At 32.0% G+C, this 25982-nt stretch overlaps 1 long non-coding RNA gene across 1 annotated transcript in view; it reads left to right on the top strand.

Annotated features, from left to right (window-relative positions):
- Positions 1 to 259: 259 nt before the first annotated feature.
- LOC144576802 (uncharacterized) overlaps positions 260 to 25982 on the top strand; it is a 53764-nt gene continuing 28041 nt past the window's right edge. Inside the window, exons 1-2 of the long non-coding RNA XR_013519340.1 lie at positions 260 to 500; positions 12044 to 12130. This is a non-coding gene — a long non-coding RNA (uncharacterized LOC144576802). The remainder of the gene's footprint in view (positions 501 to 12043; positions 12131 to 25982) is intronic.

The raw sequence follows: 25982 nt of genomic DNA, 5'->3' as shown, positions 1-25982 counted from the left end.
GTTCCTGTTCTTGAGTTGGCTGCTCTGAGTATAGGGAGCTACATTTAATTTATTTTATTTCGACCACCTCTTAGGTTTTTCATCCTTCATTTCTTCTGTTTCTGGTTCTTTTTATGGTTCTTTTAAAAGATAAATGTGTTTTGTTATCCTTAATGTTTCCTTTCTTTCTTTTGTCTTTATCTGCATTTAAATGCTTTCTGCCTTCTGGTTTCTATTTGTAGTAGTATGTTCTTCTGTTTTTTTAGTAGATTTTGCTCTCAGTCTACAGTCATCTGCTTTATGCCATCTAGAATATCCTCACTCTCTTAGTTTGCTGGTGATTATTGTGTATTTCTCATGCCTTTGAATTGAAAATATATTTATTGTGTAATTTCCTATGGATTTAAGGAGGGGAATATATTTTTCTGGAATTCTCTTTCTTTCTGATATGCTTTCTCCCTTTTTCTTTATCATCAATGACTTACTCTACCTGCCATTTATCTTCACCTATGATTTAGAAGGTATGTAAGATGCATTGTCTTTTTACCTGTGTTTGTTATATACTTTGAGATATGATATCCAGATTCTTGTGATCAAATCATAATTTATTTCTCCTCTTGACATATAATGTTTTATTTTTGCTTTTTATTTTTAACCATATTATCCAGATTCTTGTGATCAAATCATAAGTATAATTTATTTCTCCTCTTGACATATAATGTTTTATTTTTGCTTTTTATTTTTAACCATATTTGCAAGTTTACTTTAAAAAGAAATCTGAGAAATCGTGCTCTGATAATGTGAAAGTTATAATTCATAGCATAAAAAGATAGCTCTCCATCTCTATATCGAATGATTTGTTTCTCTTAACTGGGTCTATCTTTGCAGTTAGTAGAAATACCTTGTGTTAATTGGTTCTAAATTTCAGTACATATCCTTTCTTTTTGTATAACTTCTGGATTTTTTAGGGAAAGTTATGAGAGGTTTTATCACAGATGCTTACCAAACAGAACTTCCCTATCCATCCCAATACCGAGTGGCTTTGTAATGCAGACTTTTAATGGCTATGCATTAGATTAATATTATTCCTCACCATATACACTTTTATTGTCTCAATATCTCATTAGAGTCTCCTCTAGTCTAGCCTAAGAGGTAAAGCTGAAAGTCTTTATGCTAGTAGTATTTCTTCAGTTTTGTTGATCTCATCTGTTGTTTTAAAAATATGTTTAAGGAAAATATTTATTTCCCTGGAAGGCCAAAGTGGCTCTCACAATGCAGCTAAATTATCTTAAATGCCTCAAATGTATATAGTGGCCAGCTGCTGGCAGAAGCACAATGTTTAAAAAATGATTCATTGTATTCTTATTGATAAATTTTCAAATTCTATTCATACTGAGTCAGCTTGATGAAAACAATAAAATCTCTAAGGACTAGTTTGTTTACCTCTTTTCCAGAGCAATATAGCTTCCACTATGTTATGTTAGACAAACAGATTAAATGATCTAAATGATAAAACTCAAGCTTTTTAAAGTGAAAGCACAAGAAGATAAGTTATAGATGAAATATAATCAAGTTGAAAATAAGTATACCTTATATGAACGTTTATATTAATTAAAGGTTCTTATAAGAATTTGTTTAAAAAGAACAAATTTTAATATAGTAATAATAATGTGTATTACCTTGCTATTATCACTTATGTAAGCTTAGAAACTTAATTTTCTTAAAAGCATATAGTTTAATACAGGTTTCTTTCTCTAATTCATAGTCTTTCTGTGAGCCTTCCCTGGAAAGTAATCATATCTAATGGTGACCACACAATAATGTGATCAACAGACAACTCATCATTTCTAAAAACTTCACTTCTCAGTAAAGTATCTGAAATGTTTGATAACTAATTTCTGCCAAACACTGCACATTTCCCCTCATCAAATAAAACTATTTCCAAAGTACACAAATAATCTTTTTATAGGATAGCAATTTGAATGGAAATTAGTTTTTTTATACTCTTATTTTTACAACATGGTTTTCTCTAAGAGGCACAGAGGCAGATTTCCTCAAGCAAAACCATGCTAGTTAGTTACTGATGCATGGCTACTACCAAGGCAGAATAGTTCTGGGTGGCAAAAAGTGAACCTCTGGACAATTACATTCGTTAAAGCCTCTTTAATATTCAGTAACATTATTTCTAAGTACAAAAATGTAAATTTAATCCACATAAAGACTCTGGCATGCAGAAATATGCAATTGATCAAAGAAAAGTATGAACTTTCTTAATGCTGTAGAATCAAATACAGAAAAGCTTAAATGGGCTTTAAAAATTGTAACGTTGAAATAAAATGTGATAATAATATCTGTCAACCAAATTCAGTGTTCTCTTTGTGTCACTAAAATCATATGTGCACAGTAAAACCTCAACCAAACAGGAATGTTTGGGATACCATAGAATGGTTTGTAAAACATTTATAAATGTCCTAAAGAAGTCAGTTTAATTAGTAGCTGGAATGAAATATTATTTCAAAGCCCACAGTAGATGCACTGATCTTTATCCTACAAAACCAAATGTCACTCAGAATCTAACATAAAGAAGAGTGTTTTTTGAATTCAATTATGTTTTAAGATATAGCGTAATGTTTAATAACTCAAGGCAGGACTTGAGTTAATGTTTATGGACTCAAATATATTCTCCACTGATTCTATTTGGGAATATAATTTTCAAAGTGGACATTGCTATAGTAAATGCATTTACAATGAACTCATTTTATTATATGTAACATACAAATTCTTCATCACTAGGCATGCTACTGACTTTTCATGTTGCTTACATATAGAAAAAGGACAAACATATTAGAGTAAAATGACTGATTTTCATAACAATTATATTTCTCCTTGTAAGTTTATAAATGAGTATTTTGATGTGTCACTATCAATGTCTCTAACAGAGCCTTGCATATATATAGTAGGTGAAATATATATAAATATTTCATATGTGTGTATATATATACATACACACACATATAAACACATAACTGTGTATATGTGTATATATGAAATATATATATTTCACATACATGTATGTGAGAAAATATATATACACATGTATACATGCACACACATATGTACATAAATATATGTACTACAGGTATACATATATGTGAAATATGTATTTTATATTTACTGTAAAAATGCTATGCACACACCTATATACACACATGTGTGTCTTTTGTTTATATGTTTTTGCTTTTGGTTATTTCTGCATAGATTGCTATAATTCTATATAATGCATCAAGTAAAAATCCCAATTACCCTATGTTGAGGTACATTGACCTGAGTCATTTTCTGATTTATCAAAGTAAAGAGACTGACCTTAGGCAGTACTGAGTTCACCAAGTCCATCTTGGAAAGATATCTCTTGAGTTGCCAGTTATCTTTTTCTGGGTGACACTACCAATTTTTTATGATGATAAGTATACCTTGAGGTAACACATAGATTGGGTATGGTTTAAAAGTTTGATATGGATATTCTGTAATAAGCAGTTTGTTATTTTGAGGTAGATGGTAATTTATAGCAATATATTAACCACACAACTGAGACTTAAAAAAAAATTTTAATATCCTTCCTACTTCCTAAAAATCTTGAGATTGAGAGATCCTTAAAATAAAAACGTGAATAAAGCTTTTGTCTAGCATAGATAAAACACGGACAATTTACCATTCCCCTTACCTGCCTCTATTCTGAACTGACACAAAAATGGACAAACACAATGGTTCCCCAAAAGGGACCAACAGACAATAAAGAAAGATAATTTCCAAGTGGTTGGAAACACATGAGATGAGCCCAGTTACACGGCTTACTCTCTTGAGCTTTCAGAGTAGGGCACACGGTGAAGGTGAGCAGGCAAAGCCCTGTAAACTCTGAATTGAGCAGATGAAGAGTTTGAGTGTATGGGAGAGCAGAGAACTGTGTTTAGAAAGGATTTCAGATAACTATAGAAAGTCCCTTCCACCATTCAGCTAATCATTGAAGAAACTCAGCAAGGCCAGGAGATGAATTTCTCAAAAGGTTGTGAGGGAACTATGACAGGGCAACACACGGGGTTTAGAAAATTGCCTGTACCCACCAGCCAGATTGAAAAATCTCATGATTCAGAGTACATAGGGTAGAGTACTCATAAAAATTTTGTCTCAATACTTGTAATTTCCTCTAGACTGGGCATGAATACTTATGACTAATAAACTATAAAAACTCAAATATTTAAAGTCTTTCCAACAAACAACTTTTTCTTAGAAAAAAAAACAGAAATATAAACACATTCAAAATATAACAAGCTAAGATGAACAATTTCTGACATGGAATCAAAAATCACCAAACATGAAAAGAAGCCAGGAAATGCAAACCAAAATGAGGAGAAAAGCTGACCCACAACTGTCAGAAATGTTAGAATTAGCAAACAATGGCATTAAAACATTATAACTGCATTTCGTTTTTCACTCCAAAATTTAAGGAAAGATATGAAGTTTACATATTTAAAAATCCCAACTCAAACTTCTAGATATGAAAACTACAACATATGAGGTAGAAAATAACTGCACTAATAACGGAATTGATATGGCACAGGAAAAGGTAATTGAAATGTAAAGCATAGCGATAGAAATGATCCAATATTAAACCAAGAGCAAAGACAATTATTATAAACAAACACAAATGAGCACTGTCAAGGAACTATTGGACAGTGCTTAAATATATGTATTCTTGGAGTCCTCCAAGTGGCAGAAGCAAAGAAGAGAGAGAAGGGAGGATTAGGAAACAAAATATTTGAAGAAGCAATACCAAAATTTTTCTAAACTGGATCACAGCTATAAACCCATAGATCTAAAAATCTCAATGAACCCCAAGTACAAGAAATAGGAAGAAAACTTCACAAAGGTAAATTATAATAAAATTGCTCACCCCTAGCAATAAAAAGAGACTCTTGGAAGTGGTTATAGATATATTATGTGCAGATGAATGAACACAAGGATGACAGATTTCTTGTTCAAAGCACTGAAACCAATATATGTATATGTATTCTCATACATAAATGTTCCTAGAAGCTTTATTTGTAATATTCCCAAACTGGAAACAAACCAAATGTTCATCAGAAGATGAATATATAACAAACTGTGTTATATTCCTGGTATACCCATGCAATAGAATCCTACTTAGCAATGAAAAGGAATGAACTATTGATACATCTTATAGCGAGGACGAATTGTAAAATAATTATGCTGAGTGAAGAGATCTGATGAAAAACAGGTAGAGATGACCCTTGAATAACACAGGGGTTAGAGGCACCAAACCCTTATGCGGTAAAAATACCTATGTGTAATTTTTTGATTTCCACAAAACTTAACTACTAATAGCCTACTGTTTACTGAAAGCTTTACTAACAGCATAAACAGTCAATTAACACTTATTTCACCTGTTATATGTAAATACCATCATAAAGAATGACGTTTTCATTTTCTTCATGTTGGGTAGGCCAAGGAGGAAGAGAAAGAGGTAAAGTTTGTTTTGCTGTCCCAGGGGTGGCAGAGGCAGAAAAGGCAGAGGAGGTGGAAGGGGAGGCAGGAGAGGCAGACTTTTGCTTAAAAAAAAAATTTTACAAGTGGACCTGTGCAGTTCAAGCTCATGTTATTAAAGGGTCAACTGTATATACTTTGTGTTTTTATTTACACAATTTCTAGAAAAGAAAAACTTACGAATAGTGACAGAATGTTTATTAGTGGTTATCTGGGCATGAAGTAAATGGTGACTGGAGGGACATCTTTAAAATATCCAAAGGAAACTCTTTAAGGTGATGAATGTTTCATTATCTACAGTGTACTAATGGTTTCACAGGCATATACATTTCTAAAAATGTACCAAACTGTATAAATATGTGTAGTTCAACACATGTAAATTATAATACAATAAAGCTATTGGGTTACTGACTAAACTTAATGGTAGGAACAAAGTTACTTCAATACACTTTGCATATATATATACATATACACACATACATACATACACACATACACACACACACATCACCAAAAAATCACTATAATTTAATCCAATTATTAGTAAACCTAATTATTGTATTAAGAAAACTGCAGATGAAAAAAATTAAACATGTAAAGATCTAGATGTATAGAATAATGTAATTTTATAGCTGGAAGCAATCTTAGAAACAACCTAATTTGAAATCCTTAATTCTTGAGTCATAATCTTAGAATTTAAGAAAGCTGGAAGAAGTTTGTGTGGAATAGCCTACCCATGTTTATTATGTTGCAAATAAGGAATCTAAGTCCATAGAAACATACTGACTGTGAGAAAATATCTCCTGACTTAGTCTAGAGCTGTTTTCATTTTTATCATATTATCTCAATTAATTTATACATTAATTCTTGTATATTTTTCAATTATGTTTTTCTTAGAATGCGAAATATACATTGCCATTGACTTTACCTCAATTAATAGTCATTGTTAAATTGCTATCATTTGTCAGCTGATGAAAAATATAAATGCTTCATTTAGGAGCACATCACAATTTCAGCAAATTTATGAAGTTTTATACCTATTTTCATACAGTTTTTGAGTTTTAAATTCCTTATAAAAAGTCTTGTTGGAGTTCTTCTCTCTTAGACGGTTTGAATAGCCAAAATTATTTTTTTAGCTGTTATTATCTGGTTCTATTTCTTGATCTCTTGACTGTTCAAAAGTCTGAATTCTATGTTTCTGTTTCTACTGTAATTTATACCTGATTTTGATAAAGTCTTAATCATTCCAATCTGTTGCTCAAAACCTGGCCAAGATCCAGTTTCTTTTTTTAAATGTTATGTTTTCACATAATTATAAGGACTTCCATGTCCAAACTCAAATTACCTTTATGGCCTTCTTTATTCCTATGCTTCTGCATGTATTAATTTGCACTGCTTGCATTTTCTTAAAGGAAAACCACATATATTTATTTTCATGTGCCTAAAATATTCATCATTTTGATACGTAGTTGTTGAGATCACACTAGTCTTGACATTCTGGATTAAATACCACCATCCACCATCTCTAACAAGCATCGCCTGTTCATACAAACCACAAGTAATATCTCCATGCCTTGCATTTAATTATGCTTCCTTGCCTTAAAACATGCATTTAATTTTGACTAAAGTATCTACATCTACCAACATATAAATAGGAATCAAAATTTAAATACAACTTCCTGTATGTTCAGATAGGGATAATGAATGATGAATGTGATGGTAACACAGGAAGTAAACCTAAAAGGATAGAGCCTTCATTAATCTTTTAGTACTGATGCATAAATTGTTTTCTGCCCCCCAGAAAGCAGAATATTTTATGTAATTCCTCTTATTTCTCTCTTTTCTGCTATAGCATAGAAAATAAAGAAAAATCCATATCTGGTGCTAGCAGATAGCAACAGTAGTCCAAATTGGTGTAAAAAGTGTATGATAACTAACAGAAAAACTAACAGATAACTAACAGTCTTCTTCTTTGATGAAGACTCAGTGATAAAGCCAAACCCTTTGGCAATTGTAGACAGATGTTGAAAGTTTTTAATTGTTGCTGTTTTTGTACAAATATGAAACATACAAAGCTATCAGAAGTAGTCCACAAAAAGGATTTGCATATGAAAAGAATGGAAACATATATGGTATTCATATCAGAAAGAGGGTGGGATAAGGGAGAGGGGGGCAAATAACTATTGGGTACTAGGCTTAGCACCTGAGTGATGAAATAATCTGTATGACAAACCCCTATGACCCAAGTTTACCTAAATACCTAACCTGCACATGCACCCCTGAACATAAAATAATAAGTCATTTGCTAACAGAAGAGATTATAGAGTACCAGGCTGCATTTTAGTTTTTCATGAACTAGCTACACTCACATTAACTGTTATTTGTGCTTTGGTGACACTTTTTTCCACTCTGAGTCATGCAATGTCAAAGGCAAAATGAGCAGTAGTGGCCAGTGGTGTACTTTTGATTGTAGGTCTCCTCTGCCTTTCATCTACCTACATCTAATCTTAAGAAAGACATTGTCCACATGATCTTAGTATTCTTCCATCATTCCATACTGGGATTTTAAGACAAATACCAGAATAATAACACAAATTTATTTGCTAATAAAACATTTATTTTGTGGTCTATGACTTCTGTACTCTTTGTGCCTCACATTGAAGGTGGTTGATAGAGGATAGAGTGGAAAACAGTGACATCTTAAACTTTAATTCCTCATAATAATCACAGCACCTAAATTTGCCTATTTCTGTAAGAGTGGGAGTCAATTTTATGTAAATAATCTCATTTGATCATTATACAATATTTTGATGTAATTAATTATTATTGTCCTTACTTTGCAAATGTTCTGAGCCAGGCCTTGTGATTAGTGTTGAGGTTCTGTTATTGAATAATATTGGCATATGTTTTTCCTTATGAAAATTAAAGTTCTGCAAGCAAAGCAACAAATTACAGATACTTTAGATAAATCTTTCTCCAGGTGAAGGGATCAGTTAGAAGCCTTACAAACTATGCTAAGTCTTGTGAAGAAAGAAATAGAGTTCTGGAAAGAGAATAATAAGAGGAAACTATTTTGTTTGGGGAGTCATGGAAACCCTCCCTCAGGTGGTGACAAGGATAAGATATGAAGTACAAGAAGGGCCCAGCCACATCAAGAGTTAAAGGGAAAAGGTCTCTTGATCCTGGGATTCACTGTAGGAGTGTCCCAAAGTTATGCATCTAGTTAGGGAGCAGAGCTAAAATTTAGCAGAAATTTCTGAAAATGATAATTCACATTTGTCTAGCTCTTTTCAAAGTGCTTTCATGTGTATAATCTCAAATTAGTAATTATGCTATGAGGTGGAAAACTTGGAGAATGATTGATAGATGGAACAGTTTCTATCCTCATTTTGACTTAAATTCTATTATTACTTGTGAAGGAAAAAAATCTAAAATTAGGTAAAAGACATTTTGAGTGGCATATGAATTGTTTGTAGGTAAAATATTCAATAAGATATTTCCCATTTGTCAATGTTGAGAGTCAAAACATCCTCCAAATATTCAGAACATGTGATTAGATGCTAATCATTTGTCTTCATTGAGCCCACACTGTTTAGAGCTTTAGGTGAATTCTTTTAAGGAGAAAAAAATGTCTTCAAAGAAATATACGTTAAATTTTAAAATATTCTAAAAATCTTTAAATGAACACTAAGGATACATACAGACATATGTATAAATATTTCTATGCGATGTAGGTGTGTGTGCATATATACATGTGTATATATACATTTTTAAATTGCTCTAAGCAATACGTACTGCCTATACAGAAATGTGTAGAAGTGCATACATAATGTTTACAGTTATTTTAAAATATATATATAACTGAATGATAAATATGTTTTAAGTCACATAGCCTGTACCACATTTTTCTCTATTAAAAATGACAATCATTCACTTGTCTACAATTAATATATCTTAGTAAGACTATGACGGAAAAAAACATTAAAAGACAATACATACATTATTATTATTATTATTATTATTATTATTATAGTCTTGCTCTGTTGTCAGGCTGGAGTAAGGTCTTGTGATCTCGGCTCACTGCAACCTCCGCCTCCCAGGTTCAAGCAATTCTCCTGCCTCAGCCTCCCAAGTAGCTGGGATTACAGGCATGCGCTGTGACACCCAGCTAACTTTTGTATTTTTAGTAGAGATGGGGTTTCACCATGTTGGCCAGGATGGTCGTGATCTGCCTGCCTCAGCCTCCCAAAGTGCTGGGATTACAGGTATGAGCCACCACACCTGGCCGTAATACATATATTATTAAATTTCAAAAACATCAGGCTGTGTACATTTCTGAAATAATTTATTCATGTAGATAATTTATTCATGTAGAATTTCAAAACAGTAGTTTTGTAAACATTCTTTTTTTTTCTATGTTCAAATGCAGAAGTATACATTAAACTGTTCATTTTATTACCTGTATTTCTAATAAGTCATTTAAAATAATCTCCTTTTCAATATATGGGAGATGTTATAGTCTTTACTCAGCAACAAGAGTGGTCCTTTTAAAACATAATGAACACATGAATAAAATGGGTTTAAAGAATGCCTATACACAGATGTGTAGAAATGCTAAGTATGATTCGTTGATTTCAATTATCACTATACTGTGTAGTGCCAAAACTCAAAACAGTGCACTGGCAGACCCTCTCACCCAGTCAAAGCATCAGTGCACCAGAGGCCCACAGCACCATGTAATTTGCTCCTGTGGCAAATCTTACTTTATTTTCTAACACTTCCTGCTTGTATATTCTACAACAGCCACAGTGGCATTCTGACATTCTCGGAACATACCAAAAATGCTCCTGTCTCAGGGTCTTTACACTTGTCCCTTCTGCCTGGAGGATTTTTTCCTCAAATATGCATTTGAGTAGCTTCCTCATTTACTTCAGAACTCCAGTCAAACGTCACCTTATCAGAGATGTCCTTCTGCATTGCGGTTTATAAATTGGGCAGACATTCTCCTAGTGTACACTAGTTTTCTTATTCTGTTTCATTATTCTTCATGGTGCTTATAACCTTTCAACAAATAATTTTATTATTATTATTATTTTACTTCTTCTGTTGTAATATAAACTCATGAAGGGAGGGACTGTGTCCTTTTGTTTTGTGTTAAACCTTTAGGCTGGGAGAAAGTGGGCACTCAGTAAATGTCTGTTGCATGGCGGAAAGAGAATGTTGTACAGAGAAGTATTGATAAGTTTTTACCATCACACTTAACTCTTCATAGTAATGGGTTGCCTATGTAGAAGTAAGACTATGTAGCAATTTTTCTAATATTTTCCTCTTTGAGAAACATGATGTAATCACTTGACCAAGACAGAGATCTTTATTTAGGTAACATTCATCTCCTATAACAAAGAGAACAAACACTAATGAAGGTAATGAGGAAAGCAGCCTAGTTTTAGAGATGTACACATATTTATTTACTTTTTAACTCTCTAGTAGGGAAAACAATCACAGAGTATTTGATAAGCAAAGGACCTTAGATGTTACTTAAAACACCTTCATTAGCAGAAGGAAAAAGAAACACCCTGGAGAGGCAAGAGAGACACAAAGCCGGTGAGTGGAGAAGCCCATGTTACCTTCCAGTCGGTTCCTAGTGATCAAACCTAGCCATACCACTGTGCCCTCATTCTCATTACAATGCCGAATAAAGTTACAAATCAATCAGAATAAATTTTACAAGTGATAGATAAGTAAGGACAAGGGCAAAGTAGTTTGTAGCTAGCAACCAAAGGGTAAACAATAAGTCACAATAACCAGAATAACTGTAGCCACAAGAAGAAATGATGACAAATTCACATATTCAGAAGAGCAAAAATTATTCTTATTAGGGTAGATATTTGTTGGTCATAATTTTTGACATCAAGAGGTACCATGTTTTTTTTTTTTTCAAATGGCCCCAAAACTTTCTTCATATATGAAAAGACCAGTTTATTAAAAAGCTTAGTGGTGAAATTCATATGGATTTTGGACTTTTATGCTTTGCAAGTCACGGACACCATCTTGGCTATCACAGTCCTGTTTTTATAGTTGATAAAAAATTTGTCAATAATAACTGACATACAAATTTTTGCTAGAATTCACACTTTTGAAAATGCTTCAAATTTAACTAGAGATGAAACAAAAATTACAGATATAAAATATATCAACAATATCAACAGAAAAAAAACGTATGCAAATTTTTATTTCAATGTATATTATAGGGTGATGTGCTATCGAGAATGGCTGTAAATCCATTTTAACAATGGAGCAGACCATTGTCTTCTTGGAAGATTTATGTTGACTATACTGAATTTTAACAGAAAGTTGAAGGAAAGATGATTCTTTAGGGCTAGTCATTTCTTATTTATAAATATGGGGAAAAGAACCAAATCTCTGTTTCTGCATGTGTCAGATGCTTGATCTTAGACAAGTTGGTTAACCTCTTTGTAAATGTTTTCTCATGTATAAAATGCAGGTAATTATAACATCGACCTGATAGGATTGCCAAGAAGATTAACTGACATATTATATGCAAAGCACTTAGAACAATGCCTGGCACATGGTAGGTACAATTAAAGGGCTTACTACTACTATGATTGCTACTACTTATCTATTACTCTTACTGTTGTGTGGTTGCTGTTTTAGGGATTCACAGAAATTCAAAATATGAAACTTTTACTTACTTTGGTTTTTCCTATTCCACTTTGGTTTTCTTCTAAACCTAGATTCTCTTAGATCAAAAAAGTGAGCCAGAAGACACACACACACACACACACACACACACACACACACACACAGAGAGAGAGAGAGAGAGAGAGAGAGAGAGAGAGAATGACAGACAGAGAGAGAGAGACAGAGAGAGTGAGAGGAGATAACTGTGCTGGACATAGGATCTGGCAAAGATTTTATAAGAAATACTTCAAAAGCAATTGCAATTAAAAATAAATAAATAAAAATTGACAAATGGGACCTAATTAAACCAAAGAACTTACATACAGCAAAGCAAACTATCAACAAAGTGCACAACCTACAGAATGGAAGAAAATATATGCAAACTATGCATCAACAAAAGTCTAATGTCCACAATCTGTAAAGAGCTTAAACAAATTAACAAGTAGGAACTAAACAACCCCATTAAAAGGGCAAAGAACATGAACAGACACTTCTCAAAAGATCTACACGTGACCAACCAGCATATGGAAAAATGCTCAATATCACTGATTGTTAGAGAAATGCAAATCAAAACCACAATAAGATACCAACTCACAACAGTGAGAATTAGCTACTATTAAAAAGTCAAAAAATAACAGATGCTGGTGACATTGCAAAGAAAAGGGAAGCTTATACACTGCTGGTGGGAATGTAAATTAGCTCAGTCATTGTGGAAAGCAGTGTGGCAATTCCTCAAATAACTTAAAACAGAGTTACCATTCACCCTAGCAATCCCATTATCTCATATATTCCCAAAGAAATATAAATCATTGTACCATAAAGACACATGCATGTGTATGTTCATCACAGCACTACTCACCATAGCAAAGACATGGAATCAACCTAAATGCCTACCAACAATAGATTGGGTAAAGAAAATATGATATATATACACCATGGAATACTACATAGCCATGACAAAGAATGAGATCATGTCACTTGCAGCAACATAGATGAAACTGGAGGTTATTATCCAAAACTAACAACAGACAACAGGGCCTACCTGAGGGTAGAAGGTAGGAGGAGGGTAAGGATTGAAGAACTACCTATCGGGTACTGCGTTTATTACCTGGGTGATGGAATAATCTGTACACCAAACCTTATGACATGCCTTTTACTTATATAACAAACCTACACATGTACACCTGAACCTAAAATAAAAGTTAAAAAAGAAGAAAAAGTATAAAAAGAAGAGGAAAAGAAGACCGACCACACACATATGCATGCGTGCGCACGCACGCATGCATGCACACACACACACACACACACACACACACACAGAGAGAGAGAGAGAGAGAGAGAGAGAGAGAGAGAGAGAGAGAAACTTGAAGAAGAGAAACTTGAAGAATCCAGTTAAGATATTCTCACTCATAGGCGGGTGATGAAAAATGAGAACACATGGACATAGGGAAGGGAGCACTACACACTGGGGTCTATTGGGGGGAATAGGGGAGGGACAGCAAGGGGGGGGATCTGGGGAGGGATAGCCTGGGGAGAAATGCCAAATGTGGGTGAAGGGGAGGAAGGCAGCAAAACACACTGCCATGTGTGTACCTATGCAACTGTCTTGCATGTTCTGCACATGTACCCCAAAACCTAAAATGCAATAAAAAAAAATTTGGAGGAAAGGAAACGCAATTACGGCCTAATGGAGGCAGAATGACGAAACCAAGGAGAAGGAGGACTTGGTGGTAGCCTTTTCTGACTAAAGTAAGAGAAAGGTTTGACTCTGGCGTTTCAGTTGATGGAAACTCAAAAGCAGATTCTCTATTTGTGCAGGCATAATATCCATGTGGGCTCAAATTGGTTTATGTTAATGACTGCCTGAAAAGTCCTCCAAGATTCCATCCCTGGAAAAAGTGACTCTAAGCTCTCCCTTCCAAGAACTGCAACTGAGGCAGTTTTCCCCCTCTGAGTTCTTAAATGAGTGTCACTCTAGACCATGAGTGATGTATAAATAGCACCAAAGAATGTTAACTGTGTGGTTAGGACAGTCACTGCATGGTTAAGTATTCCAAACTGCCTTGCCAAATGAGTGTTGTTTATTTGGAAGTTGCATCAGATATTTAAAATCATGTAATACATGTACGGAAGAGTGCATCATAGACTGAATTAATGCTTTAAACCCAGAGTCAAAATTCTAGGAGCTACCTGCAACACGAATCAAGACGTTAATTGAAGAAATGTTTAAAACACCATATAACTTTACAATAATTGCATTTTTCTGAAACATAGATGTATAGCAATGGTAAATAAAGAGAAACATTCAAACACCTTAGAAAGACAAAGAAAGCAGGAAATCAAGTAGTTTGTTTGTAGGCACATTGATTCATGCAGATATGCTACTGAAAATGATTACACAGGAATAGAGAAAAAAACGCAGGCATCACTAGAAGCTGGTGTTTTGAAATAGATATACATTTTTAAAGACTGACATCTACTGAAAATTAGAACTATTGACATGAATTAAATTGTACTTCAACACAACTTTGGGGCTACTTTGGGGCTACTATGCTGAAGACCTAATGAAATAAATACCATGTTAAATTTCGAGCAAGTTTTATTTTTCTAACATTTTTTATTTATTTTATTTTTTTATAGCTGAGAGTAGGCAGGAAAATTGTAGTTCACTCTTAATTATAGAGTTGCAAAAGCAATGCTGTAATTAGAGCTGTGAAAATTGTCTGGCGATGAATTTTCTTTGTAGTTAGAAGGAGTGAAAAGTCCTATTGATAGTATTTGATATGAGTTTCATCAAAGTACACCAAAGGGATACACTAACTTCTTAATATTTCTCTAATGCTTTGAATGCGACAACTGTTAATTGCTATTATTGTAGTATTTGGTAGCCATTTTTGAATATTCAGGCTTGCATTTATAAAAGCTTTGCCACTTTTATAACAGAAAATTTACATTTACAAGATTAGAGACATGGGCAGGATATAAATACCAACTGAACACTAGAGTCAAAGCTTTTGCTCTCCATTTTCATATTACATCAAAAGTATTATCTGCATATAAATAGCAGACATTCAGTGATTTGTAAATAGTTATCACCTGATCAAATCTCCCAATTTCAACAAAGTTTATCTAAACTCTACAAAACAGTTGGCTGCTTTGTGTCTAACAGTGCTAGGAACTTTGATGTTAGCCCGTTCCAATGTTAATTATTTTTACTGAGCACAACAGTTATTTATTTTTATTAAGCAGAACTCTAAGAAGATGTATTCAATGTCGATTTTGAAATTAAATTTCTTACCTTGATCCTCCCGGTTTTATTAATTTAAACCTAAATATAAAGAAACGAAGTTTTTGCAATATTTCTTGTAAAAACCAGCACAGCTCATAGAAATATTAAATAGTAAGAAATTGAATAGATTGTTATAATGGTAGTAACATTGTTTTTTTATTGTTGTTTTTACTTTAATACATAATCTGAAATAAGTTAAACATTTTAAACCACAATTTAGAAAAAAATATGCTGCATACACAGAATGGAATCTAGATACATTTTTGGAATTTAAGAGGCAATTTTGCTCAATTCCCAATTCAAGCTTGAAATTTGTTCCAGGCTTAATGTGCTACAGTTTTGATGAATAATGTCCTTCTATGCAGAAGAAATATGAGAAACTATTGACCAGAACTTATAATGAAATTAGGGAGGTGTTAATTCTGCTCTAGCCACACATTAAGGAAAGTGGACTTGCTTTTGTTCCTTTTTATTCAGTGATTTTTTAAGAAACAACCAAGAAATGATTAAGACATATTTGCTTTATGTTACATAAAAATTAACTCATGCTCTTTTGGAAAGAATTCATACTAACAAACTGTCTGATTGGTCTGACTATCCTACTCAAAGAAATATATGTATTTTTAAATAAAACACCATTGTCTCTATACACAAAATGCCAAATCAGAGAAAACATTCAAAGTTTTCCCTTCAAATATATCTATTATAAAATGGTTATTAAAAAGAGGGATAATGGTAACTCCACATTTTAATTATTTTACTAAAATGTATATTGAAGATATATTCTATGATGTTATTTGTTTATTTTATATATATATATATATATATATATATATATATATATATATATATATATGAGCAAGAGGAATTTGGCTCAGGTAACAGGTCTCATTTGACTGTGTCTTAGGAGCATTTGTTGTTCAAAGTTTTTTTAGTCTCATTTTCTTCTGTTTAGGTCTTTTCAATCTCACTTTCTGTTATTTGGGTTCATAGGAACAATTGGTTTTCCAGCCTTTGAAAGAGTTTGAGCTCTGGATTCTCTATTGTCCATTCTCAGTCTGTTGCAGATTAGCTAGCTTATACTGCATCGTATTGCTTTCTGAATCCACCTTGTTAAAATCAGCAAGGAGAAGCCAACAAACTCTGACATATTGACTCCTTTCCAACCACTTCTCCTAGAGCTACACACTCATCAGGGACTTTGTAAGCCTGCCAAATTATCATAAGCTGCTGCTTTCCCAAATGTTAACTGTGATGTAAAAAGGATTTCCAGCTTTCCTGTTGGCTAAAACTGTTTCCTTGTTGCCCAGTTACTGGTAGCTGAGCCAAAGTCATGACTTTTATTTATTCATGTATACCCCTACAACTTTAGCATGGCCTTTCACTTAAATTTCTCATGTAAAAGAGCAAGTGTTTTTTCTTTTAATTTGTTTTTTAGTATTTGCCAATAAAATTTAAGTATATATTCTATTTTTTTCATGTAATTGTCTGAGGTACGATATACAGTACCTTTTCAGAGATTTTGAAAAAATCTCTCAAGTCTTAATGCAAAATATTCTACCTATTGTAGTTTATAAATGTGCACGATGTGTAAAAACAAGTCATTCTATTTTTAGACATGGTGATTACAGAGCATTTTGACATTTGTTCTTAAAAAACTTTTAATTGTACAAAAATTTTTTTATCTCATATTTAATGAAGTGAAACAAGCTACACATTCATTTATGTAAAATAAGTTTGTGACTTTTCAGATTTACTCACTTGGGAGACAAAATGTATTCATGGCACATTAGCAAGAAAATCTATGTGACATTTTAAGAGAAAATCAAGTGAAATCAATGAAGATGATTTTGCAAAACTCATCTCATATAGAAACATCTCAGGCCTTTAAAAGTAAATGCCAAGATTAGTTGACAGAACAAAATATTTCACAACGGTGATTTTTTTCTCTTCTGTTATTAAATTAAGCCACTTATAATTACTGAGTAAATTATATTTGTATATCAAGCAATTTTATAATTGAGAAACCAAGATTATTACTACATAGTATGACTTCAGAAATGTTTCAAAATGAAAATCAAGTGCTTTTCTCATGAAAAGAAATTGAATTAAGATTGTAAGAAAGTTTTAGTAAACCTTTTAATGATGAGTTACTGTGTTCAATGAATATGGGGGCTATTTGATATTAACGACATGCCTATTGCACAGATCAGAAGCAGAACTGATGCTAAGAAAGAAGAAAAGAGAAATAAGCTTAAAGAGGATTAAAAACAAGAAAGAGAAGATAACTAAAAGATATTTAATGTTACCCACAAAAAGTTCAAACCTTCTAATATTTTCATGTAATGGTACTTTTCCAAACCGCTTGCTTCCCCTTTCTGGCTCCTGTTGGTCCGTGGGAACCACCTTCCCTTTCAGTAGCCAGAGCATTGTCTTTCAGCCATGTACCCATTTCTAAATCTCTGATCTCAAGAAAGCATTTCATGAAAGTCAAGTGTATTTTATATGGACAAGAGCAAATGTGAACATTCCAAGAGGATCTGAATTTCATCTTCTGCCATTAATTTTTTAATAAAATCTTTCTTTTACTTAAATAACCTTAAGTACAGTAAATTTATTAAAAATATATTTAAAGAAGCAGAAGAGGTTTTCTGGATAACAAATTATGCCATTAAAGACATTCTGGCCAGGGCTGGTGGCTCACACCTGTAATCGCAGCTACTTGGGAGGCTGAGACAGGATTGCTGAGACCAGGAGTTCAAGACTAGCCTGGGCAACATAGGGATACCCTGTCTCTAAAATAAATAAATAAGTAAAATTAAACCCACTCTGACTACAAAGTATATGAGATTTAACTGGCTAAATATCACATGGGAATCCCATTTCTGTTAAGTGTACATAATCTTCAGTTTAAACTAATTTATAATAAGTTATAAAATAAAGACCTTTATGAAATATGCATATATATTAAGAGCAAAAGGGAAAGATATTTCTAAAAATAAAAAATCAGTAAAATTAAAAAAAATCAAAAATTATCCAAGTTTAAAATGGGCAAGATAAAAGTTTAATATCTGAAACCTAATAACCCTATGTAAAAACCCAAATATATTTTTAAATTTATTATTTATTTTTATTTTCTAACTTTTTAAAAAATATGCAGCATCTAGATATCAAGAAAATGCCACCCTCCTACAAATGCAAGGCTAAAAGCAAAGATTGTCCAGTTGAGAACAATAGTATTTATTTTATTAAGAATCTTATATATGAATAGGCTTAAATTAAATGAGACTACTCAAAACATCTGTCTTTTCCCCCTGTAATGCTCAAAGAGGAAATCACAGCTAGTGAGCAGTCATACTACTCAGTATGAGTCATACTGAGTATACTATTTATACTGTAACTCAGAAGGGCACTCCTGGATGGTGCCTTTGCTGTTACCTAACTACAAACTCTGGCCATTGAATTCCCAATTTTCAGTTGTCTCATATAGATCAAAATGACTCAATTGCTGGGTATTTCTGACATTAAAATAAACAACACTATCCCTAGCACATACTTAAGTATAAACAGAGTTATAAAAATGTGAGACTCATGAGGTGAACAGAAAATAATTTCATTCGCTGTCCATATCAATCCAATCTACCCTGATGGTAAAATATGGGGCAGGCCTATGCCTTTTTTGGTCATTCTCAGGGAAAAAAAATTCCCTCCAAAATTTTAAAGAAGCAAGAGTACTCTTATTCCATAATTAAACGTACAGTTCACAAAATAGTCAAAATATTGTTTTATTTGAAGTTAGAATCTCCTTCTTCTATTTCAGACTTGTTTAAGGCAGGAACCTGAAATAGAAACAAGAAAACAAGGGTAGGGGATGTTGGAGGGGAGAGTACAATAGATTTCTTTTCTCCTTAATCTGACAGCTTCTTTCTCACCTTCCGTGACTATTATTTCTTACTCCTTTATGGCCAGAATGAAGAAAAAGCACTACAATTAGAAAGTAAAGAAGGTCATATTTGCTGTGATTAGCTGAGACATACTCTGGGTTTGGCAGGCATTTGTGGGACATGTGATATCAAAGATGCAATCTATGAAAGAAATCATTGATAACTCAGACTTTATTAAAATAAACCACTTATGCTCTGTGAAAGACACTGTCAAGAGAATAAGTGGGTAAGCCATAGACAGGGAGAAAACATTTGTAAAAGACACATTTGATAAAGACTGCTGTCCAAAATACATAAAGAATTCTTAAAAACAACATTAAGCAAACAAACAGCCCAATTTTAAATGCCTGAATAGATACTTTATCAAAGATATACAGATAGGAAATGAGCATATGTAAAGATGCACTCATCATATGTCATTAGGGAATTGCAAATTCAAACAGCAATGAAACACTACTACACATCTATTAGAATGGTGAAAATCCAGAACACTGACAACACTAAATGCTGGAGAGGTTGTGTAGCAACAAGAGCTCTCATTCACAACTGTTGGGAATGCAAAATGGTATACAGGCACTTTGGAAGACAGTGGGAGTTTCTCACAAAACTAAAAATATGTGAGCCACACAATCCAGTGATTGGGGACTTTTATATTTACCCATATGAGTTCAAAACTTATGCCCACACAAAGCCCTACACATACATTTATAGCAGCTTTATTCATACTTGCCAGGTTTGGAAGCAACCAAAATGTCCTTCAATAGATAAATGGGTAAATAACTGTCATACATGTAAACTAAGAATATTATTTAGTGCTAAAAAGAAATGAGCTATCAAGCTATGAAAAGGCATAAAATATTAAAATGTTACAAACTGAATCATTCTAACTGTATGGCATTCTAGAAAAGGCAAAACAATGGAGACAGTAAAAAGATCAGTGGTCAGGAGTTAGAGGAAGAAAGGGATGAAAAGGCAGAGCACAAATAATTTTTTGGACAATGAAATTACTCTGTGATACTTTAATAGTATCATGATACATGTAATTATACATTTATTGAAATACAAAGAATACAAACAATGTACAACACCAATAGTGGCCCCTAATGTAAACTTTGGATGATGAACCAGTGTAGGTTCATCAACTGTAACAAATGTACCATTTTTGTGTGGGATGTTGACATTAGAGAAGGCTGAGTATGTGAGTGTGTACGTGCGTGTGTGTGTGTGTGTGCATGTGTGTGTGTGAGAGTGTGTAGTATATGGAAATGCTCTGTACTTTCTGCTCAATTTAGCTGTGAACCTAAAACTGCTCTAAAATATCAAGTCTATATTTTAAAAGTAAATAAAATTGGAAAAAATTTATTTAAAAGCCAGATGTCTGTTAGGTGTTTATAGCAAGTTTTAAGTACGCTAATAAGAATACTTCTATCTGTGGACTAAGGTAGAGCTAAATTTTCACTAGAAAACTGGAAAATGTGTTGAATGCCTATTATATATTAGCAAATATCAGACAAAAGAAGCTTTGATATCCCAAGATGCTTATTTTTGGTTTGTTTGATTTTATATTGCTCAACAGAAATATAATATAAAAATCAATTATTTATAAGTTGTCCAAGCTTTTCAGGATGCTTCAAAGTTCATCTTTTAAGTGCATATGATTTAAACCGAGTTGTTTTTAAGATAAGCTTCAATGATTATCACTGTGGTTTGGGAATTCTTCAAATAATTTCAGAATCCAAACAATGTATATGTCAGATGAAAGGCAGATTTTATTTTAAAAAGAATGTGCTGGGGACCCTAGAAAATAGGATATTATCTAGGTGAGCTGCTACTCAGATCCAGAAGATTAGCATAATTTAGAAATTATTGCTAGATATTTCTTAATCTTCAAAAATCTTAAGAGAACAATCAAGCCAAGGTTTTTAAAGATAAAGTTGTTCTCATTTTTTAAAAGTTGGAAACCAACTTAATTAAAACATTTGTACCACCATGTCGAAACACCCATATATGCTCCGGACTCCTTATGGATCTTTGGAAGCAAATTTACAACCTTTGATATAGATTCTTATTGATTAACAAGACCCCCCAAAAATTATGTGTAAAATAATGACTTACATTATCTACTTCTTTCAGCTTAATTGATTGACATTTGAAAAATAAAAGTAGGGAATTGGTTACTGAGAATAGTTTGGTAATAATTTTACAGGAGTAAGATTAAGAGATTGTAATTTTTACTTTGATGCCTTTTAATGAACTCCTTTAAGGAATATTTCCAAAGAAATATGTATCACAAGTTGCCTTCTCTTGATAAAGAGTCTACAACAAGCTGTATCAACAACTAGAGGGGGACCTTTCTAAGAATTTCTGGTGATATTTTTACTTTGAATTTCAAACCTGTAATTAATTTTTTTTAAAAAATAAACACTAAACAGTAACTTTCAAACAAAATCTTTAGTGACAGAATTCTAAATTTTTTTTATGCTCTCAGATTATTTCTACTTCCAATTGAAAACAACCTATTCATTTAAGATTTGTCCCTTTTGGCATAACCAAGGATTTTATTTTATTTCAATTGTACCAATGCAAAACAATGCAATTTTTCTAAAATAAAGACAAAGCGAATTACAAATTTTCTAAAAAGGAAGCACAATTCTTGAAAATTAAAAGCTTGTATATTGATATCTTAAGAAAAAAGAAAACACTCAATAGATAATGTAAGTAATTAAAAGACAGTTTTGATAAAGAGGAGAATGGCTTCAGAAGGCACATTATATTTATTTTAGGCATTTTTTAATAGACAGACAAGGCCAAGAAGAAGAGATATTAAAACAAAACAAAAATATGAACAAAACAAGAAACATTTTCATGGGCTGAAAAAGTGTGGTATGCACAGTGAAAAGTTTAAACAATGTGATGCTAAATTAATAAAACCGAAAGAACCACATTTAAACACACTTGCTAAGATTTTCAAAAATTGAAGCTAAGGGACTACTGGATATCTTCCAAAGTAAAGGAGAACTAGAGAAAAGTAGGGTATATATGAAAGTAAATGTGGTAAATGTTATAGACTTATTTTTATAAGAATGGAAAATGGAGAATAGGGGAAATGGAGTCATTTCTGAAAATTTAATGATTGAGATATTTCCTAGGATGAATCTTTAGTGACATAATTTCCTTGAGTGAAGGTTCCAGCTAAATAAAGCATAGACCTATGAATGCAAAATATAAAGAATATAACTAACTGTTAAAAACTTTTAGCTTGGTTGAAATAACTGCTGAATTTGTGGTATATATATATATATATGTATATACGTATATATATACACAAAAGCTCATAAGGTCAGGAATGAGGACAAGGGAAAGAAATTATAATACCTAATATCTCATATTACAGAATATCTCATATTATCTCATACAATGGAAATAGAAGCTAATCATAATAATTTTCAATATTTATTAAAATAAGCTCTTTTTGGTACTCTCTAAAATTAAGGAGCTAGAATGTTTAAGATCTACCCCTACAAAAACAAACAAAAAAAAATGGAAAAGGACAAATAATGAAAGGGGAAAGAAAAGAAAAATGTAGCCCGATCAAATAAATAAAAAATAGATGGCAATATAAAATATATTTTATATAAAAAACATATAAAATAGCACATTAAATGTGAATCTGTCTATTAAGAGAAACTGACTTTCTGATTGTAAATACTGTTTTATTTAAAATCAAGATACATGCACTTTAACTTCTCCCAAAACCCTAAAATACATAAATTAATTCATACAAAAAACCTAAATGTAACTGAGTAGTGAAAACCTCACTCACAAAAAAAATATAAGAAATATATTCTGACCTCAAAAGTGGTATTTTAATTATAACCAATGAAACATGTCATCCAAGTATTACCTGACACTTAAATTTTTACTTATTTTAATTAACACTTGAAAACTTGTACTTTATGCTACAATCTCTGATGCCAGGTCCTTGTGTTCAAACCTTGTCTACAGCTTGGTAGCTGTTTAATACTTAACATGAATATCCAGATGAGTTTAATAATAATACAGAAAAATTCAAAGTGATAACACAAAGACACTTGGAAAGCTGTACCAGAACAATGGCATTCTACAAACTGGAAAGATAATTTATTTCTATAAAAATCCTTTAATCATATAACTGTCTCTATGAGAGAAAATAATTCTTCAAGAAACAGAAAAATTTTCTCTGTTATTTACATCATTATGTAGGCTGAAAATTTTACAATGCTGTATGACCAAGATAAGACAGAAAAATAATGGGCTAAAAAGCTTTAGGAATATTAATTAAAATATCTAATATTAATATTAGAACTCCAAAAAAACAGTATACTAAAAGAACAATCATTACTTTACTAACAGTGGTATAGTTAATGAATGCAAAGGTATCCAATAGTGAAATATGATTCACTACAATAACGATTTACTGAACATATTCGTCTGTGTACCTTTCTCAGTAAGTAAAAGTATGTATTTAAAACCTTAAAAAAAAACTCCTAGCAAACTATGGTAAAGAAAAAAAAACATCTCTACTTGTCTAAGGAATATCTTGCAAATTAAGAGCATTATATTTAATCGTCAAATATTAAAACTATTCTCATTAATTTGAAGATCACAGCAAGGACTCACATTACTAATTGGTTCTATACTGAAGACCATAACTGGTAAAATAAGACACCCAAACACACACACACACACAAAGTATACATTTAGAAAAGGAAGTAAAATTTTCTAACTTTATGTAGAACACATGCTTGTATTGTTAGAAAAATGTTATTATTCTATTATGCAAATAAGAAAGTTTGGGGAATTAAAAATAAAATGTCACCTTCTTCACTACCAAAACTCAAAATAAAAAATTGTAATAGGAAAAAAATATTTTTTCCATAAACTCTCAAAATCTGTAAATACATAAAATAAATTTAAAAAGCTATGTGTAAATACTTAAACTATTTAAAATATTGAAAGACATAAGACACCTCAATGAGAAACACTATTATGGTAAAGGGTCAATTCTTTAAAGTAACCTAAAAATGTAACCCTAAGCAAAACTGCAGTGTTTGTCTTGAGAACTAAAAATGAAAGAATAAAACTACAATTTTGAAAAAAAATAACAATAGGATTATTTCCCATTTTTATATGAAAACATGTTATCAAACTACAGTGTCAAAATGCATAGAGAATAATGGACTAGAAGAGAAAATGAGGGGGAGGAAAGGCTTATGTATCACTGGGAGTTTTCTGCGTTATTAAGACAGAATTTCAAGCCAGTGAAGAAACACGCATTTTGACCAGGGATGTGTGTCTGTGTGACTTGTGTATATCCACTTATTTTCTGTCTATATTTATATCTATTTGCATGTATCTCTATTCTATCTATATCTATACCTATGTTTATGTAATGTTTATTTTTTCAAGCTTACTTATAAAAGCAAAAAATTTTAAAAAGGATATTTAGTAAAGTAATAGTTACATAAATGATCTTTTTCCATCATAAAAGTACTTTTTAGAAATTTAGAAAATATTATAAATCTTTATGTGCTTATATTGTTGAATAGAAAGAACAAGTGAAAAACAAATATATAATACATAATTTATATCAATACAGAATTATGTTTGTATTTATCAGTTCAGTTATAAAATGGCATTCAGTTTATGTGGGGACAAACAGTTATGTACAAAAGCAGAGACATATATTTGTATATGTGTTTGTGTATATGTATAATTATATAGTATGTCTTTCTATATGTATATACGTTACTTAAAGAGAGAGGTAAAGCTTGGTTTTACATGCATGTGAGAAGACAGGAAAATGAAGTTTCACATTTTTGCTCTGTGAACTTCTCTATTGTTAGAATTTTAACTATTAGCATGCATTCAAAGTATAAAAACTAAATTATTTAAAGTTAGAATCCCCTTCCTTGCTTTAGTGCCCTTCACACAGCATAGAGAAAGCAGCGCTAATATTCACAACAATGATGTATTTCTGATAGACATACATACTAACACAATCTAGCCATATTTTATCTGCTACCAGGTGCCCTTGACACACTAAAAACTTTCAGTTTATATAAAAGTACAATGTGTTATGCATATCAAAAGTTTATAGTATAAAAATGTAAGAAAAATTAAAAACAATAGCCTAATTTAAGGAGCTAGCAAGAAATGGTGACTTTTGTTTGCTTGGTTTAAACTTTAAATAAATTGATACCTGATGTGTTATTTTTAGGATTCTCCTTGCAAGGAGGATTATATGAGTCTTGCGTTTACTCATCACAATTATCAAAGTAGATTCTTGTGAAATACTTATTAGAATTAATCAGCTGTTATCTGGTCTTATCTTAATGATCAATATGAACCTTTAGCCTCTGCAACCACTGTATCACTAATTACTGTAACCAGTAGAGTAGAGGCAGGCTTAACTATCTTCATTTTAATTTTACTTCTGAACTTTTATTATTGTCTTTCATTGTGTCAAG

The sequence above is a fragment of the Callithrix jacchus genome, chromosome 6 (genome assembly GCF_049354715.1).
Source record: "Callithrix jacchus isolate 240 chromosome 6, calJac240_pri, whole genome shotgun sequence".
Taxonomy (NCBI): Eukaryota; Metazoa; Chordata; class Mammalia; order Primates; family Cebidae; genus Callithrix; species Callithrix jacchus.
Note: the sequence above shows the minus strand (reverse complement) of the source record. Positions and strands in the feature narration are given on the sequence as shown.